The sequence below is a fragment of the Myxine glutinosa genome, chromosome 9 (assembly GCF_964187855.1).
Source record: "Myxine glutinosa chromosome 9, kmMyxGlut1.1, whole genome shotgun sequence".
NCBI classification, from domain to species: Eukaryota; Metazoa; Chordata; class Myxini; order Myxiniformes; family Myxinidae; genus Myxine; species Myxine glutinosa.
Genome location: NC_136269.1, coordinates 107,148,203 through 107,167,492, shown reverse-complemented (window position 1 = coordinate 107,167,492; position 19,290 = coordinate 107,148,203). Strand labels below are relative to the sequence as shown.

Genomic DNA, 19,290 nt, shown 5'->3' with positions numbered 1-19,290 from the left:
CGGGTAATTTGTGCGGACACGACGGCCATTCCGCTCGGCCCACTTTAACATCAAAGTCGTGTCTGTAACAATATATATATATATATATATATATATATATATTGTTACGGTCCGCGGTTAAGGATGGTATGTTTGCCGAGCGGAGGCTCCGCGACCTAACAGTTTCCCCGATTCACCCGATTCACCCAGACGTTGGCCGTATCGCGCCACAGCTACTCAATATGGAAAAGACTAAGACGACGAATGTGAAGAAAAGGAAAACGAAGGCAAAGAAAGGTTTGGAAATACGATTACTATTTATTACTATTTACAGGCTCAAAATAACCAAGGAGAAGGAAAGATAAGAAAATAATATACAGAAGCTTTTAGAGACACAGTGAATTCCTTATACAAGCTTAATTAAATACCCATGGACAGAACAAACAAAACAAACTCACATACGCAAAAGGATGGAAGGGTAGGAATCGTTTGGAGGGATGAGCAGGTGGAATCACAGGGCACAGCGAGCAGGTCCACTCCGGGCGGGAAGCGAGGAGCCGGCAGCTCCTTGTATTCGGCTTTACAGCGCACGCCGGCAGGGTCACTCGGCTGGTTGAAGCGGCTCTTTGTCAAAGGCTTTTCGTATCTCTCACGCAACTCCGGTGCAACTCTGAACTCTCTCCCGGTGGACTGCCAACCCTCTTACGCACCTGGACTCATCTGCCGTATCTCTCGTGTCTCTTTTCCCAGCGATTGTCGTACCCTTCTCTCATACCTTCAGCGCGGGTGTGACACGCCCTCCTCGGTTTCGGTACCGCCCGCCCCCCCGTGCTCTGTTTCGTGACCTTGTATGGCAATCCCATGGGCTTGTCTCCTTATTTGGGCATGGCGCCGACGGCACGCCCCTCGTGGCGAGCCACGGGCTTGTTTCCTTATTTGGGCATGGGGCCGAACAGCCCCGCCCTTCGTGGCATGCCCTGGGCTTGCCTCTCCCTGGCGACCCCGCCCCTCCTGTTCAAACAGAGCACGGAGCACATATTCACTATAGCAGCGAAATGAGAGGGCGTGCACCCCACGCTTGTGAACTGCTTTACCCGCAGATGGAGAGTTTGGCTGGGAAATGGAAGTATTGAAGGGGAGCTATTCTTAATTGATTCGGTGCAATGGAGTATTATGTTACTGGAAGACAAGGCCTTACTCTAAAACACATAATAAAGATATAAGCTACTGAACAAGGGTTTTATCGTGTCCTTCAATGTGGTGTTTCATGGAATTAACTACCGGGACGCCCTTTTTACCTTTTTTTTTTTTTTTTTTTTTTTTTTTTTTTTGTATACAAGATCGAGGCTCGTGAAAGAGCGAACATTAATCACACAGAAAGACAAACAGACACATAAAACAAATAACATCGGGAGCGGTAGACAAGATGGGGAGAGAGAGGGAAGGACACAAACAACATTTGAGAGCAGGGACCGAGAGACATGGAGACATCGAGAGATCTGTGGGAGGGAGAGGGCTTTGGGGGGGAGGCATGTGAAGGGGGGGAGGCATGTGAAGGGGGGGAGGCATGTGAAGGGGGGGGGGGGGTGGGAGAGGTATAAACATATGGACACTGCCAGGATTTCCAGGAAATAAGTTGGAATTTCAAAATTACGAAGGCATAACTATCACAGTGACTGCAGTCATTGTTCTGAGAAGACCTCTAGCGATCTTTGCGTCAATCCCATCTTCATGGATGACAACGCCAGGCGTCACCGTGCGAGACGCGTCCGAGCCTTGCTGGAGCAAGGTGCTGTGACAACCATCCCCTGGCCTGCGTACAGTCCTGACCTGAACCCCCTCGAGCACGTTTGGGACATGTTGGGACGACAAATTGCGAAGATGGTCCCTCCAATAGCCAATCTGGATGAATTGGAACGTGCATTACATCGGGAATGGAACAACCTGCCACAGCAACGCATACGACGGCTTACAGGGTCTATGAGACGTAGGGTTGAGTCAGTGATCCGATCACGTGGGTCCTACACACGTTATTGACGCAAAGATCGCTAGAGGTCTTCTCAGAACAATGACTGTACGTTAGAAAACATAAACGTCATCCACACTGTCCGTGATGGACCTATAGCTCCATACTTAAATTGAGGTGAAAATATGCCTAAAATTCCCAAAAAATTTCACCTTAAATTATTCAGAATAAAATATTGAAAACGGCATGATTGTTATGTTTTTATGTGACCATAATATCACTTCTCCAGAAAATATAGCAATATCATGGGTATATTACACTGTTTTGACGACAACAAACTTGTAATGTGCGAGGTTGTAAAAAAACGGGGGGGGTGCTTAACTTAATTCTTTGTGTATATATATATGAGCGAAAACACAAGTTTCAACACAAGTGCGAAAAGTGGTTTTTCAACACTAACACAAGTGCGAAAAGTGGTTTCCTGCACCAACACAAGTGCGAAAAGTGGTTTTTCAACACTAACACAAGTGCGAAAAGTGGTTTCCTGCACCAACACAAGTGCGAAAAGTGGTTTTTCAACACTAACGCAAGTGCGAAAAGTGGTTTTTCCACACTAATACAAGTGCAAAAGTGGTTTCCTGCACCAACACAAGTGCGAAAAGTGGTTTTTCAACACTAACACAAGTGCGAAAAGTGGTTTTTCAACACTATCACAAGTGCAAAAAGTGTTTTTTCCACACTAATACAAGTGCAAAAGTGGTTTCCTGCACCAACACAAGTGCGAAAAGTGGTTTTTCAACACTAACACAAGTGCGAAAAGTGGTTTTTCAACACTAACACAAGTGCGAAAAGTGGTTTTTCAACACTATCACAAGTGCAAAAAGTGTTTTTTCCACACTAATACAAGTGCAAAAGTGGTTTCCTGCACCAACACAAGTGCGAAAAGTGGTTTTTCAACACTAACACAAGTGCGAAAAGTGGTTTTTCAACACTAACACAAGTGCGAAAAGTGGTTTTTCCACACTAATACAAGTGCAAAAGTGGTTTCCTGCACCAACACAAGTGTGAAAAGTGGTTTTTCAACACTATCACAAGTGCAAAAAGTGTTTTTTCCACACTAATACAAGTGCAAAAGTGGTGTCCTGCACCAACACAAGTGCGAAAAGTGGTTTTTCAACACTAACACAAGTGCAAAAAGTTCTTTTTCCACACTAACACAAGTGCGAAAAGTGATTTCCTGCACCAACACAAGTGCGAAAAGTGGTTTTTCAACACTAACACAAGTGCAAAAGTGGTTTTTCAACACTAACACAAGTGCGAAAAGTGGTTTTTCAACACTAACACAAGTGCGAAAAGTGGTTTTTCACCACTATCACAAGTGCAAAAAGTGGTTTTTCAACACTAACACAAGTGCGAAAAGTGGTTTCCTGCAACAACACAAGTGCGAAAAGAGGTTTTTCAACACTAACACAAGTGCGAAAAGTGATTTCCTGCACTAAACCAAGTGCAAAAAGTGTTTTTTCCACACTAATACAAGTGCAAAAGTGGTTTCCTGCAACAACACAAGTGCGAAAAGAGGTTTTTCAACACTAACACAAGTGCGAAAAGTGGTTTTTCAACACTATCACAAGTGCAAAAAGTGTTTTTTCCACACTAATACAAGTGCAAAAGTGGTTTCCTGCACCAACACAAGTGCGAAAAGTGGTTTTTCAACACAAACACAAGTGCGAAAAGTGTTTTTTCAACACTAACACAAGTGCGAAAAGTGGTTTTTCAACACTATCACAAGTGCAAAAAGTGTTTTTTCCACACTAATACAAGTGCAAAAGTGGTTTCCTGCACCAAAACAAGTGCGAAAAGTGGTTTTTCAACACTAACACAAGTGCGAAAAGTGGTTTTTCAACACTAACACAAGTGCGAAAAGTGGTTTTTCAACACTATCACAAGTGCAAAAAGTGTTTTTTCCACACTAATACAAGTGCAAAAGTGGTTTCCTGCACCAACACAAGTGCGAAAAGTGGTTTTCAACACTAACACAAGTGCGAAAAGTGGTTTTTCAACAATAACACAAGTGTGAAAAGAGGTTTTTCCACACTAATACAAGTGCAACGGTGGTTTCCTGCACCAACACAAGTGTGAAAAGTGGTTTTTCAACACTAACACAAGTGCAAAAGTGGTTTTTCAACACTAACACAAGTGCGAAAAGTGGTTTTTCAACACTAACACAAGTGCGAAAAGTGGTTTTTCAACACTATCACAAGTGCAAAAAGTGGTTTTTCAACACTAACACAAGTGCGAAAAGTGGTTTCTGCACCAACACAAGTGCAAAATCTCTTTTTCCACACTAACACAAGTGCGAAAAGTGATTGCCTGCACCAACACAAGTGCGAAAAGTGGTTTTTCAACACTAACACAAGTGCAAAAGTGGTTTTTCAACACTAACACAAGTGCGAAAAGTGGTTTTTCAACACTAACACAAGTGCGAAAAGTGGTTTTTCAACACTATCACAAGTGCAAAAAGTGGTTTTTCAACACTAACACAAGTGCGAAAAGTGGTTTCTGCACCAACACAAGTGCAAAAAGTTCTTTTTCCACACTAACACAAGTGCGAAAAGTGATTTCCTGCACTAACACAAGTGCGAAAAGTGGTTTTTCAACACTAACACAAGTGCGAAAAGTGGTTTTTCAACACTATCACAAGTGCAAAAAGTGTTTTTTCCACACTAATACAAGTGCAAAAGTGGTTTCCTGCACCAACACAAGTGCGAAAGTGGTTTTTCAACACTAACACAAGTGCGAAAAGTGGTTTTTCAACACTATCACAAGTGCAAAAAGTGGTTTTTCCACACCAATACAAGTGCAAAAGTGGTTTCCTGCACCAACACAAGTGCGAAAAGTGGTTTTTCAACACTAACACAAGTGCGAAAAGTGGTTTTTCAACACTAACACAAGTGCGAAAAGTGGTTTTTCAACATTAACACAAGTGCGAAAAGTGGTTTTTCAACACTATCACAAGTGCAAAAAGTGTTTTTTCCACACTAATACAAGTGCAAAAGTGGTTTCCTGCACCAACACAAGTGCGAAAAGTGGTTTTTCAACACTAACACAAGTACGAAAAGTGGTTTTTCAACACTAACACAAGTGCGAAAACTGGTTTTTCAACACTAGCACAAGTGCGAAAAGTGTTTTTTCCACACTAATACAAGTGCAAAAGTGGTTTCCTGCACCAACACAAGTGCAAAAAGTGGTTTTTCAACACTAACACAAGTGCAAAAAGTGGTTTTTCAACACTAACACAAGTGCAAAAAGTGTTTTTTCCACACTAATACAAGTGCAAAAGTGGTTTCCTGCACCAACACAAGTGCGAAAAGTGGTTTTTCAACACTAACACAAGTGCGAAAAGTGGTTTTTCAACACTAACACAAGTGCGAAAAGTGGTTTTTCAACACTATCACAAGTGCAAAAAGTGTTTTTTCCACACTAATACAAGTGCAAAAGTGGTTTCCTGCACCAACACAAGTGCGAAAAGTGGTTTTTCAACACTAACACAAGTGCGAAAAGTGGTTTTTCAACACTAACACAAGTGCGAAAAGTGGTTTTTCCACACTAATACAAGTGCAAAAGTGGTTTCCTGCACCAACACAAGTGTGAAAAGTGGTTTTTCAACACTATCACAAGTGCAAAAAGTGTTTTTTCCACACTAATACAAGTGCAAAAGTGGTGTCCTGCACCAACACAAGTGCGAAAAGTGGTTTTTCAACACTAACACAAGTGCAAAAAGTTCTTTTTCCACACTAACACAAGTGCGAAAAGTGATTTCCTGCACCAACACAAGTGCGAAAAGTGGTTTTTCAACACTAACACAAGTGCAAAAGTGGTTTTTCAACACTAACACAAGTGCGAAAAGTGGTTTTTCAACACTAACACAAGTGCGAAAAGTGGTTTTTCACCACTATCACAAGTGCAAAAAGTGGTTTTTCAACACTAACACAAGTGCGAAAAGTGGTTTCCTGCAACAACACAAGTGCGAAAAGAGGTTTTTCAACACTAACACAAGTGCGAAAAGTGATTTCCTGCACTAAACCAAGTGCAAAAAGTGTTTTTTCCACACTAATACAAGTGCAAAAGTGGTTTCCTGCACCAACACAAGTGCGAAAAGAGGTTTTTCAACACTAACACAAGTGCGAAAAGTGGTTTTTCAACACTATCACAAGTGCAAAAAGTGTTTTTTCCACACTAATACAAGTGCAAAAGTGGTTTCCTGCAACAACACAAGTGCGAAAAGAGGTTTTTCAACACTAACACAAGTGCGAAAAGTGGTTTTTCAACACTATCACAAGTGCAAAAAGTGTTTTTTCCACACTAATACAAGTGCAAAAGTGGTTTCCTGCACCAACACAAGTGCGAAAAGTGGTTTTTCAACACAAACACAAGTGCGAAAAGTGTTTTTTCAACACTAACACAAGTGCGAAAAGTGGTTTTTCAACACTATCACAAGTGCAAAAAGTGTTTTTTCCACACTAATACAAGTGCAAAAGTGGTTTCCTGCACCAAAACAAGTGCGAAAAGTGGTTTTTCAACACTAACACAAGTGCGAAAAGTGGTTTTTCAACACTAACACAAGTGCGAAAAGTGGTTTTTCAACACTATCACAAGTGCAAAAAGTGTTTTTTCCACACTAATACAAGTGCAAAAGTGGTTTCCTGCACCAACACAAGTGCGAAAAGTGGTTTTCAACACTAACACAAGTGCGAAAAGTGGTTTTTCAACAATAACACAAGTGTGAAAAGAGGTTTTTCCACACTAATACAAGTGCAACGGTGGTTTCCTGCACCAACACAAGTGTGAAAAGTGGTTTTTCAACACTAACACAAGTGCAAAAGTGGTTTTTCAACACTAACACAAGTGCGAAAAGTGGTTTTTCAACACTAACACAAGTGCGAAAAGTGGTTTTTCAACACTATCACAAGTGCAAAAAGTGGTTTTTCAACACTAACACAAGTGCGAAAAGTGGTTTCTGCACCAACACAAGTGCAAAATCTCTTTTTCCACACTAACACAAGTGCGAAAAGTGATTGCCTGCACCAACACAAGTGCGAAAAGTGGTTTTTCAACACTAACACAAGTGCAAAAGTGGTTTTTCAACACTAACACAAGTGCGAAAAGTGGTTTTTCAACACTAACACAAGTGCGAAAAGTGGTTTTCAACACTATCACAAGTGCAAAAAGTGGTTTTTCAACACTAACACAAGTGCGAAAAGTGGTTTCTGCACCAACACAAGTGCAAAAAGTTCTTTTTCCACACTAACACAAGTGCGAAAAGTGATTTCCTGCACTAACACAAGTGCGAAAAGTGGTTTTTCAACACTAACACAAGTGCGAAAAGTGGTTTTTCAACACTATCACAAGTGCAAAAAGTGTTTTTTCCACACTAATACAAGTGCAAAAGTGGTTTCCTGCACCAACACAAGTGCGAAAAGTGGTTTTTCAACACTAACACAAGTGCGAAAAGTGGTTTTTCAACACTATCACAAGTGCAAAAAGTGGTTTTTCCACACCAATACAAGTGCAAAAGTGGTTTCCTGCACCAACACAAGTGCGAAAAGTGGTTTTTCAACACTAACACAAGTGCGAAAAGTGGTTTTTCAACACTAACACAAGTGCGAAAAGTGGTTTTTCAACATTAACACAAGTGCGAAAAGTGGTTTTTCCACACTAATACAAGTGCAAAAGTGGTTTCCTGCACCAACACAAGTGCGAAAAGTGGTTTTTCAACACTATCACAAGTGCAAAAAGTGTTTTTTCCACACTAATACAAGTGCAAAAGTGGTTTCCTGCACCAACACAAGTGCGAAAAGTGGTATTTCAACACTAACACAAGTGCGAAAAGTGGTTTTTCAACACTAACACAAGTGCGAAAAGTGGTTTCTGCACAAACACAAGTGCAAAAACTTCTTTTTCCACACTAACACAAGTGCGAAAACTGGTTTTTCAACACTAACACAAGTGCGAAAAGTGGTTTTTCCACACTAATACAAGTGCAAAAGTGGTTTCCTGCACCAACACAAGTGCGAAAAGTGGTTTTTCAACACTAACACAGTGCAAAAAGTGGTTTTTCAACACGATCACAAGTGCAAAAAGTGTTTTTTCCACACTAATACAAGTGCAAAAGTGGTTTCCTGCACCAACGCAAGTGCGAAAAGTGGTTTTTCAACACTAACACAAGTGCGAAAAGTGGTTTTTCAACACTAACACAAGTGCGAAAAGTGGTTTTTCAACACTATCACAAGTGCAAAAAGTGTTTTTTCCACACTAATACAAGTGCAAAAGTGGTTTCCTGCACCAACACAAGTGCGAAAAGTGGTTTTCAACACTAACACAAGTGCGAAAAGTGGTTTTTCAACACTAACACAAGTGTGAAAAGTGGTTTTTCCACACTAATACAAGTGCAAATGTGGTTTCCTGCACCAACACAAGTGCGAAAAGTGGTTTTTCAACACTAACACAAGTGCAAAAGTGGTTTTTCAACACTAACACAAGTGCGAAAAGTGGTTTTTCAACACTATCACAAGCGCAAAAAGTGGTTTTTCAACACTAACACAAGTGCGAAAAGTGGTTTCTGCACCAACACAAGTGCAAAATCTCTTTTTCCACACTAACACAAGTGCGAAAAGTGATTTCCTGCACCAACACAAGTGCGAAAAGTGGTTTTTCAACACTAACACAAGTGCAAAAGTGGTTTTTCAACACTAACACAAGTGCGAAAAGTGGTTTTTCAACACTAACACAAGTGCGAAAAGTGGTTTTTCAACACTATCACAAGTGCAACAAGTGGTTTTTCAACACTAACACAAGTGCGAAAAGTGGTTTCTGCACCAACACAAGTGCAAAAAGTTCTTTTTCCACACTAACACAAGTGCGAAAAGTGATTTCCTGCACTAACACAAGTGCGAAAAGTGTTTTTTCAACACGAACACAAGTGCGAAAAGTGGTTTTTCAACACTATCACAAGTGCAAAAAGTGTTTTTTCCACACTAATACAAGTGCAAAAGTGCTTTCCTGCACCAACACAAGTGCGAAAAGAGGTTTTTCAACACTAACACAAGTGCGAAAAGTGGTTTTTCAACACTATCACAAGTGCAAAAAGTGTTTTTTCCACACTAATACAAGTGCAAAAGTGGTTTCCTGCACCAACACAAGTGCGAAAAGTGGTTTTTCAACACTAACACAAGTACGAAAAGTGGTTTTTCAACACTAACACAAGTGCGAAAACTGGTTTTTCAACACTAGCACAAGTGCGTAAAGTGTTTTTTCCACACTAATACAAGTGCAAAAGTGGTTTCCTGCACCAACACAAGTGCAAAAAGTGGTTTTTCAACACTAACACAAGTGCAAAAAGTGGTTTTTCAACACTAACACAAGTGCAAAAAGTGTTTTTTCCACACTAATACAAGTGCAAAAGTGGTTTCCTGCACCAACACAAGTGCGAAAAGTGGTTTTTCAACACGAACCCAAGTGCGAAAAGTGGTTTTTCAACACTAACACAAATGCGAAAAGTGTTTTTTCCACACTAATACAAGTGCAAAAGTGGTTTCCTGCACCAACACAAGTGCGAAAAATGGTTTTTCAACACTAACCCAAGTGCGAAAAGTGGTTTTTCAACACGAACACAAGTGCGAAAAGTGGTTTTTCAACACTAACACAAGTGCGAAAAGTGGTTTTTCCACACTAATACAAGTGCAAAAGTGGTTTCCTGCACCAACACAAGTGCGAAAAGTGGTTTTTCAACACTAACACAAGTGCGAAAAGTGGTTTTTCAACACGAACACAAGTGCGAAAAGTGGTTTTTCAACACTATCACAAGTGCAAAAAGTGTTTTTTCCACACCAATACAAGTGCAAAAGTTTTTTCCTGCACCAACACAAGTGCGAAAAGTGGTTTTTCAACACTAACACAAGTGCAAAAGTGGTTTTTCAACACTAACACAAGTGCGAAAAGTGGTTTTTCAACACTAACACAAGTGCGAAAAGTGGTTTTTCAACACTATCACAAGTGCAAAAAGTGGTTTTTCAACACTAACACAAGTGCGAAAAGTGGTTTCTGCACCAACACAAGTGCAAAAAGTTCTTTTTCCACACTAACACAAGTGCAAAAGTGGTTTCCTGCAACAACACAAGTGCGAAAAGAGGTTTTTCAACACTAACACAAGTGCGAAAAGTGGTTTTTCAACACTATCACAAGTGCAAAAAGTGTTTTTTCCACACTAATACAAGTGCAAAAGTGGTTTCCTGCACCAACACAAGTGCGAAAAGTGGTTTTTCAACACTAACACAAGTGCGAAAAGTGGTTTTTCAACACTAGCACAAGTGCGAAAAGTGGTTTTTCCACACTAATACAAGTGCAAAAGTGGTTTCCTGCACCAACACAAGTGCGAAAAGTGGTTTTTCAACACTAACACAAGTGCGAAAAGTGGTTTTTCAACACTAACACAAGTGCGAAAAGTGGTTTTTCCACACGAATACAAGTGCAAAAGTGGTTTCCTGCACCAACACAAGTGCGAAAAGTGGTTTTTCAACACTAACACAAGTGCGAAAAGTGGTTTTTCAACACTAACGCAAGTGCGAAAAGTGGTTTTTCAACACTATGACAAGTGCAAAAAGTGTTTTTTCCACACTAATACAAGTGCAAAAGTGGTTTCCTGCACCAAAACAAGTGCGAAAAGTGGTTTTTCAACACTAACACAAGTGCGAAAAGTGGTTTTTCAACACTAACACAAGTGCGAAAAGTGGTTTTTCAACACTATCACAAGTGCAAAAAGTGTTTTTTCCACACTAATACAAGTGCAAAAGTGGTTTCCTGCACCAACACAAGTGCGAAAAGTGGTTTTCAACACTAACACAAGTGCGAAAAGTGGTTTTTCAACAATAACACAAGTGTGAAAAGAGGTTTTCCACACTAATACAAGTGCAAATGTGGTTTCCTGCACCAACACAAGTGCGAAAAGTGGTTTTTCAACACTAACACAAGTGCAAAAGTGGTTTTTCAACACTAACACAAGTGCGAAAAGTGGTTTTTCAACACTAACACAAGTGCGAAAAGTGTTTTTTCAACACTATCACAAGTGCAAAAAGTGGTTTTTCAACACTAACACAAGTGCGAAAAGTGGTTTCTGCACCAACACAAGTGCAAAATCTCTTTTTCCACACTAACACAAGTGCGAAAAGTGATTGCCTGCACCAACACAAGTGCGAAAAGTGGTTTTTCAACACTAACAGAAGTGCAAAAGTGGTTTTTCAACACTAACACAAGTGCGAAAAGTGGTTTTTCAACACTAACACAAGTGCGAAAAGTGGTTTTTCAACACTATCACAAGTGCAAAAAGTGGTTTTTCAACACTAACACAAGTGCGAAAAGTGGTTTCTGCACCAACACAAGTGCAAAAAGTTCTTTTTCCACACTAACACAAGTGCCAAAAGTGATTTCCTGCACTAACACAAGTGCGAAAAGTGGTTTTTCAACACTAACACAAGTGCGAAAAGTGGTTTTTCAACACTATCACAAGTGCAAAAAGTGTTTTTTCCACACTAATACAAGTGCAAAAGTGGTTTCCTGCACCAACACAAGTGCGAAAAGTGGTTTTTCAACACTAACACAAGTGCGAAAAGTGGTTTTTCAACACTATCACAAGTGCAAAAAGTGGTTTTTCCACACTAATACAAGTGCAAAAGTGGTTTCCTGCACCAACACAAGTGCGAAAAGTGGTTTTTCAACACTAACACAAGTGCGAAAAGTGGTTTTTCAACACTAACACAAGTGCGAAAAGTGGTTTTTCAACATTAACACAAGTGCGAAAAGTGGTTTTTCCACACTAATACAAATGCAAAAGTGGTTTCCTGCACCAACACAAGTGCGAAAAGTGGTTTTTCAACACTATCACAAGTGCAAAAAGTGTTTTTTCCACACTAATACAAGTGCAAAAGTGGTTTCCTGCACCAACACAAGTGCGAAAAGTGGTATTTCAACACTAACACAAGTGCGAAAAGTGGTTTTTCAACACTAACACAAGTGCGAAAAGTGGTTTCTGCACAAACACAAGTGCAAAAACTTCTTTTTCCACACTAACACAAGTGCGAAAACTGGTTTTTCAACACTAACACAAGTGCGAAAAGTGGTTTTTCCACACTAATACAAGTGCAAAAGTGGTTTCCTGCACCAACACAAGTGCGAAAAGTGGTTTTTCAACACTAACACAGTGCAAAAAGTGGTTTTTCAACACGATCACAAGTGCAAAAAGTGTTTTTTCCACACTAATACAAGTGCAAAAGTGGTTTCCTGCACCAACGCAAGTGCGAAAAGTGGTTTTTCAACACTAACACAAGTGCGAAAAGTGGTTTTTCAACACTAACACAAGTGCGAAAAGTGGTTTTTCAACACTATCACAAGTGCAAAAAGTGTTTTTTCCACACTAATACAAGTGCAAAAGTGGTTTCCTGCACCAACACAAGTGCGAAAAGTGGTTTTCAACACTAACACAAGTGCGAAAATTGGTTTTTCAACACTAACACAAGTGTGAAAAGTGGTTTTTCCACACTAATACAAGTGCAAATGTGGTTTCCTGCACCAACACAAGTGCGAAAAGTGGTTTTTCAACACTAACACAAGTGCAAAAGTGGTTTTTCAACACTAACACAAGTGCGAAAAGTGGTTTTTCAACACTATCACAAGTGCAAAAAGTGGTTTTTCAACACTAACACAAGTGCGAAAAGTGGTTTCTGCACCAACACAAGTGCAAAATCTCTTTTTCCACACTAACACAAGTGCGAAAAGTGATTTCCTGCACCAACACAAGTGCGAAAAGTGGTTTTTCAACACTAACACAAGTGCAAAAGTGGTTTTTCAACACTAACACAAGTGCGAAAAGTGGTTTTTCAACACTAACACAAGTGCGAAAAGTGGTTTCCTGCAACAACACAAGTGCGAAAAGAGGTTTTTCAACACTAACACAAGTGCGAAAAGTGATTTCCTGCACTAAACCAAGTGCAAAAAGTGTTTTTTCCACACTAATACAAGTGCAAAAGTGGTTTCCTGCACCAACACAAGTGCGAAAAGAGGTTTTTCAACACTAACACAAGTGCGAAAAGTGGTTTTTCAACACTATCACAAGTGCAAAAAGTGTTTTTTCCACACTAATACAAGTGCAAAAGTGGTTTCCTGCAACAACACAAGTGCGAAAAGAGGTTTTTCAACACTAACACAAGTGCGAAAAGTGGTTTTTCAACACTATCACAAGTGCAAAAAGTGTTTTTTCCACACTAATACAAGTGCAAAAGTGGTTTCCTGCACCAACACAAGTGCGAAAAGTGGTTTTTCAACACAAACACAAGTGCGAAAAGTGTTTTTTCAACACTAACACAAGTGCGAAAAGTGGTTTTTCAACACTATCACAAGTGCAAAAAGTGTTTTTTCCACACTAATACAAGTGCAAAAGTGGTTTCCTGCACCAAAACAAGTGCGAAAAGTGGTTTTTCAACACTAACACAAGTGCGAAAAGTGGTTTTTCAACACTAACACAAGTGCGAAAAGTGGTTTTTCAACACTATCACAAGTGCAAAAAGTGTTTTTTCCACACTAATACAAGTGCAAAAGTGGTTTCCTGCACCAACACAAGTGCGAAAAGTGGTTTTCAACACTAACACAAGTGCGAAAAGTGGTTTTTCAACAATAACACAAGTGTGAAAAGAGGTTTTTCCACACTAATACAAGTGCAACGGTGGTTTCCTGCACCAACACAAGTGTGAAAAGTGGTTTTTCAACACTAACACAAGTGCAAAAGTGGTTTTTCAACACTAACACAAGTGCGAAAAGTGGTTTTTCAACACTAACACAAGTGCGAAAAGTGGTTTTTCAACACTATCACAAGTGCAAAAAGTGGTTTTTCAACACTAACACAAGTGCGAAAAGTGGTTTCTGCACCAACACAAGTGCAAAATCTCTTTTTCCACACTAACACAAGTGCGAAAAGTGATTGCCTGCACCAACACAAGTGCGAAAAGTGGTTTTTCAACACTAACACAAGTGCAAAAGTGGTTTTTCAACACTAACACAAGTGCGAAAAGTGGTTTTTCAACACTAACACAAGTGCGAAAAGTGGTTTTTCAACACTATCACAAGTGCAAAAAGTGGTTTTTCAACACTAACACAAGTGCGAAAAGTGGTTTCTGCACCAACACAAGTGCAAAAAGTTCTTTTTCCACACTAACACAAGTGCGAAAAGTGATTTCCTGCACTAACACAAGTGCGAAAAGTGGTTTTTCAACACTAACACAAGTGCGAAAAGTGGTTTTTCAACACTATCACAAGTGCAAAAAGTGTTTTTTCCACACTAATACAAGTGCAAAAGTGGTTTCCTGCACCAACACAAGTGCGAAAAGTGGTTTTTCAACACTAACACAAGTGCGAAAAGTGGTTTTTCAACACTATCACAAGTGCAAAAAGTGGTTTTTCCACACCAATACAAGTGCAAAAGTGGTTTCCTGCACCAACACAAGTGCGAAAAGTGGTTTTTCAACACTAACACAAGTGCGAAAAGTGGTTTTTCAACACTAACACAAGTGCGAAAAGTGGTTTTTCAACATTAACACAAGTGCGAAAAGTGGTTTTTCCACACTAATACAAGTGCAAAAGTGGTTTCCTGCACCAACACAAGTGCGAAAAGTGGTTTTTCAACACTATCACAAGTGCAAAAAGTGTTTTTTCCACACTAATACAAGTGCAAAAGTGGTTTCCTGCACCAACACAAGTGCGAAAAGTGGTATTTCAACACTAACACAAGTGCGAAAAGTGGTTTTTCAACACTAACACAAGTGCGAAAAGTGGTTTCTGCACAAACACAAGTGCAAAAACTTCTTTTTCCACACTAACACAAGTGCGAAAACTGGTTTTTCAACACTAACACAAGTGCGAAAAGTGGTTTTTCCACACTAATACAAGTGCAAAAGTGGTTTCCTGCACCAACACAAGTGCGAAAAGTGGTTTTTCAACACTAACACAGTGCAAAAAGTGGTTTTTCAACACGATCACAAGTGCAAAAAGTGTTTTTTCCACACTAATACAAGTGCAAAAGTGGTTTCCTGCACCAACGCAAGTGCGAAAAGTGGTTTTTCAACACTAACACAAGTGCGAAAAGTGGTTTTTCAACACTAACACAAGTGCGAAAAGTGGTTTTTCAACACTATCACAAGTGCAAAAAGTGTTTTTTCCACACTAATACAAGTGCAAAAGTGGTTTCCTGCACCAACACAAGTGCGAAAAGTGGTTTTCAACACTAACACAAGTGCGAAAAGTGGTTTTTCAACACTAACACAAGTGTGAAAAGTGGTTTTTCCACACTAATACAAGTGCAAATGTGGTTTCCTGCACCAACACAAGTGCGAAAAGTGGTTTTTCAACACTAACACAAGTGCAAAAGTGGTTTTTCAACACTAACACAAGTGCGAAAAGTGGTTTTTCAACACTATCACAAGCGCAAAAAGTGGTTTTTCAACACTAACACAAGTGCGAAAAGTGGTTTCTGCACCAACACAAGTGCAAAATCTCTTTTTCCACACTAACACAAGTGCGAAAAGTGATTTCCTGCACCAACACAAGTGCGAAAAGTGGTTTTTCAACACTAACACAAGTGCAAAAGTGGTTTTTCAACACTAACACAAGTGCGAAAAGTGGTTTTTCAACACTAACACAAGTGCGAAAAGTGGGTTTTCAACACTATCACAAGTGCAACAAGTGGTTTTTCAACACTAACACAAGTGCGAAAAGTGGTTTCTGCACCAACACAAGTGCAAAAAGTTCTTTTTCCACACTAACACAAGTGCGAAAAGTGATTTCCTGCACTAACACAAGTGCGAAAAGTGTTTTTTCAACACGAACACAAGTGCGAAAAGTGGTTTTTCAACACTATCACAAGTGCAAAAAGTGTTTTTTCCACACTAATACAAGTGCAAAAGTGCTTTCCTGCACCAACACAAGTGCGAAAAGAGGTTTTTCAACACTAACACAAGTGCGAAAAGTGGTTTTTCAACACTATCACAAGTGCAAAAAGTGTTTTTTCCACACTAATACAAGTGCAAAAGTGGTTTCCTGCACCAACACAAGTGCGAAAAGTGGTTTTTCAACACTAACACAAGTACGAAAAGTGGTTTTTCAACACTAACACAAGTGCGAAAACTGGTTTTTCAACACTAGCACAAGTGCGTAAAGTGTTTTTTCCACACTAATACAAGTGCAAAAGTGGTTTCCTGCACCAACACAAGTGCAAAAAGTGGTTTTTCAACACTAACACAAGTGCAAAAAGTGGTTTTTCAACACTAACACAAGTGCAAAAAGTGTTTTTTCCACACTAATACAAGTGCAAAAGTGGTTTCCTGCACCAACACAAGTGCGAAAAGTGGTTTTTCAACACGAACCCAAGTGCGAAAAGTGTTTTTTCAACACTAACACAAATGCGAAAAGTGTTTTTTCCACACTAATACAAGTGCAAAAGTGGTTTCCTGCACCAACACAAGTGCGAAAAATGGTTTTTCAACACTAACCCAAGTGCGAAAAGTGGTTTTTCAACACGAACACAAGTGCGAAAAGTGGTTTTTCAACACTAACACAAGTGCAAAAAGTGGTTTTTCCACACTAATACAAGTGCAAAAGTGGTTTCCTGCACCAACACAAGTGCGAAAAGTGGTTTTTCAACACTAACACAAGTGCGAAAAGTGGTTTTTCAACACGAACACAAGTGCGAAAAGTGGTTTTTCAACACTATCACAAGTGCAAAAAGTGTTTTTTCCACACCAATACAAGTGCAAAAGTTTTTTCCTGCACCAACACAAGTGCGAAAAGTGGTTTTTCAACACTAACACAAGTGCAAAAGTGGTTTTTCAACACTAACACAAGTGCGAAAAGTGGTTTTTCAACACTAACACAAGTGCGAAAAGTGGTTTTTCAACACTATCACAAGTGCAAAAAGTGTTTTTTCCACACTAATACAAGTGCAAAAGTGGTTTCCTGCACCAACACAAGTGCGAAAAGTGGTTTTTCAACACTAACACAAGTGCGAAAAGTGGTTTTTCAACACTAGCACAAGTGCGAAAAGTGGTTTTTCCACACTAATACAAGTGCAAAAGTGGTTTCCTGCACCAACACAAGTGCGAAAAGTGGTTTTTCAACACTAACACAAGTGCGAAAAGTGGTTTTTCAACACTAACACAAGTGCGAAAAGTGGTTTTTCCACACGAATACAAGTGCAAAAGTGGTTTCCTGCACCAACACAAGTGCGAAAAGTGGTTTTTCAACACTAACACAAGTGCGAAAAGTGGTTTTTCAACACTAACGCAAGTGCGAAAAGTGGTTTTTCAACACTATGACAAGTGCAAAAAGTGTTTTTTCCACACTAATACAAGTGCAAAAGTGGTTTCCTGCACCAAAACAAGTGCGAAAAGTGGTTTTTCAACACTAACACAAGTGCGAAAAGTGGTTTTTCAACACTAACACAAGTGCGAAAAGTGGTTTTTCAACACTATCACAAGTGCAAAAAGTGTTTTTTCCACACTAATACAAGTGCAAAAGTGGTTTCCTGCACCAACACAAGTGCGAAAAGTGGTTTTCAACACTAACACAAGTGCGAAAAGTGGTTTTTCAACAATAACACAAGTGTGAAAAGAGGTTTTTCCACACTAATACAAGTGCAAATGTGGTTTCCTGCACCAACACAAGTGCGAAAAGTGGTTTTTCAACACTAACACAAGTGCAAAAGTGGTTTTTCAACACTAACACAAGTGCGAAAAGTGGTTTTTCAACACTAACACAAGTGCGAAAAGTGTTTTTTCAACACTATCACAAGTGCAAAAAGTGGTTTTTCAACACTAACACAAGTGCGAAAAGTGGTTTCTGCACCAACACAAGTGCAAAATCTCTTTTTCCACACTAACACAAGTGCGAAAAGTGATTGCCTGCACCAACACAAGTGCGAAAAGTGGTTTTTCAACACTAACAGAAGTGCAAAAGTGGTTTTTCAACACTAACACAAGTGCGAAAAGTGGTTTTTCAACACTAACACAAGTGCGAAAAGTGGTTTTTCAACACTATCACAAGTGCAAAAAGTGGTTTTTCAACACTAACACAAGTGCGAAAAGTGGTTTCTGCACCAACACAAGTGCAAAAAGTTCTTTTTCCACACTAACACAAGTGCCAAAAGTGATTTCCTGCACTAACACAAGTGCGAAAAGTGGTTTTTCAACACTAACACAAGTGCGAAAAGTGGTTTTTCAACACTATCACAAGTGCAAAAAGTGTTTTTTCCACACTAATACAAGTGCAAAAGTGGTTTCCTGCACCAACACAAGTGCGAAAAGTGGTTTTTCAACACTAACATAAGTGCGAAAAGTGGTTTTTCAACACTATCACAAGTGCAAAAAGTGGTTTTTCCACACTAATACAAGTGCAAAAGTGGTTTCCTGCACCAACACAAGTGCGAAAAGTGGTTTTTCAACACTAACACAAGTGCGAAAAGTGGTTTTTCAACACTAACACAAGTGCGAAAAGTGGTTTTTCAACATTAACACAAGTGCGAAAAGTGGTTTTTCCACACTAATACAAATGCAAAAGTGGTTTCCTGCACCAACACAAGTGCGAAAAGTGGTTTTTCAACACTATCACAAGTGCAAAAAGTGTTTTTTCCACACTAATACAAGTGCAAAAGTGGTTTCCTGCACCAACACAAGTGCGAAAAGTGGTATTTCAACACTAACACAAGTGCGAAAAGTGGTTTTTCAACACTAACACAAGTGCGAAAAGTGGTTTCTGCACAAACACAAGTGCAAAAACTTCTTTTTCCACACTAACACAAGTGCGAAAACTGGTTTTTCAACACTAACACAAGTGCGAAAAGTGGTTTTTCCACACTAATACAAGTGCAAAAGTGGTTTCCTGCACCAACACAAGTGCGAAAAGTGGTTTTTCAACACTAACACAGTGCAAAAAGTGGTTTTTCAACACGATCACAAGTGCAAAAAGTGTTTTTTCCACACTAATACAAGTGCAAAAGTGGTTTCCTGCACCAACGCAAGTGCGAAAAGTGGTTTTTCAACACTAACACAAGTGCGAAAAGTGGTTTTTCAACACTAACACAAGTGCGAAAAGTGGTTTTTCAACACTATCACAAGTGCAAAAAGTGTTTTTTCCACACTAATACAAGTGCAAAAGTGGTTTCCTGCACCAACACAAGTGCGAAAAGTGGTTTTCAACACTAACACAAGTGCGAAAAGTGGTTTTTCAACACTAACACAAGTGTGAAAAGTGGT

At 39.6% G+C, this 19,290-nt stretch overlaps 1 protein-coding gene across 1 annotated transcript in view; it reads right to left on the bottom strand.

Annotated features, from left to right (window-relative positions):
• LOC144893653 (uncharacterized) overlaps positions 1-19,290 on the bottom strand; it is a 1,023,192-nt gene that overhangs the window by 91,690 nt on the left and 912,212 nt on the right. The window lies entirely within an intron of this gene.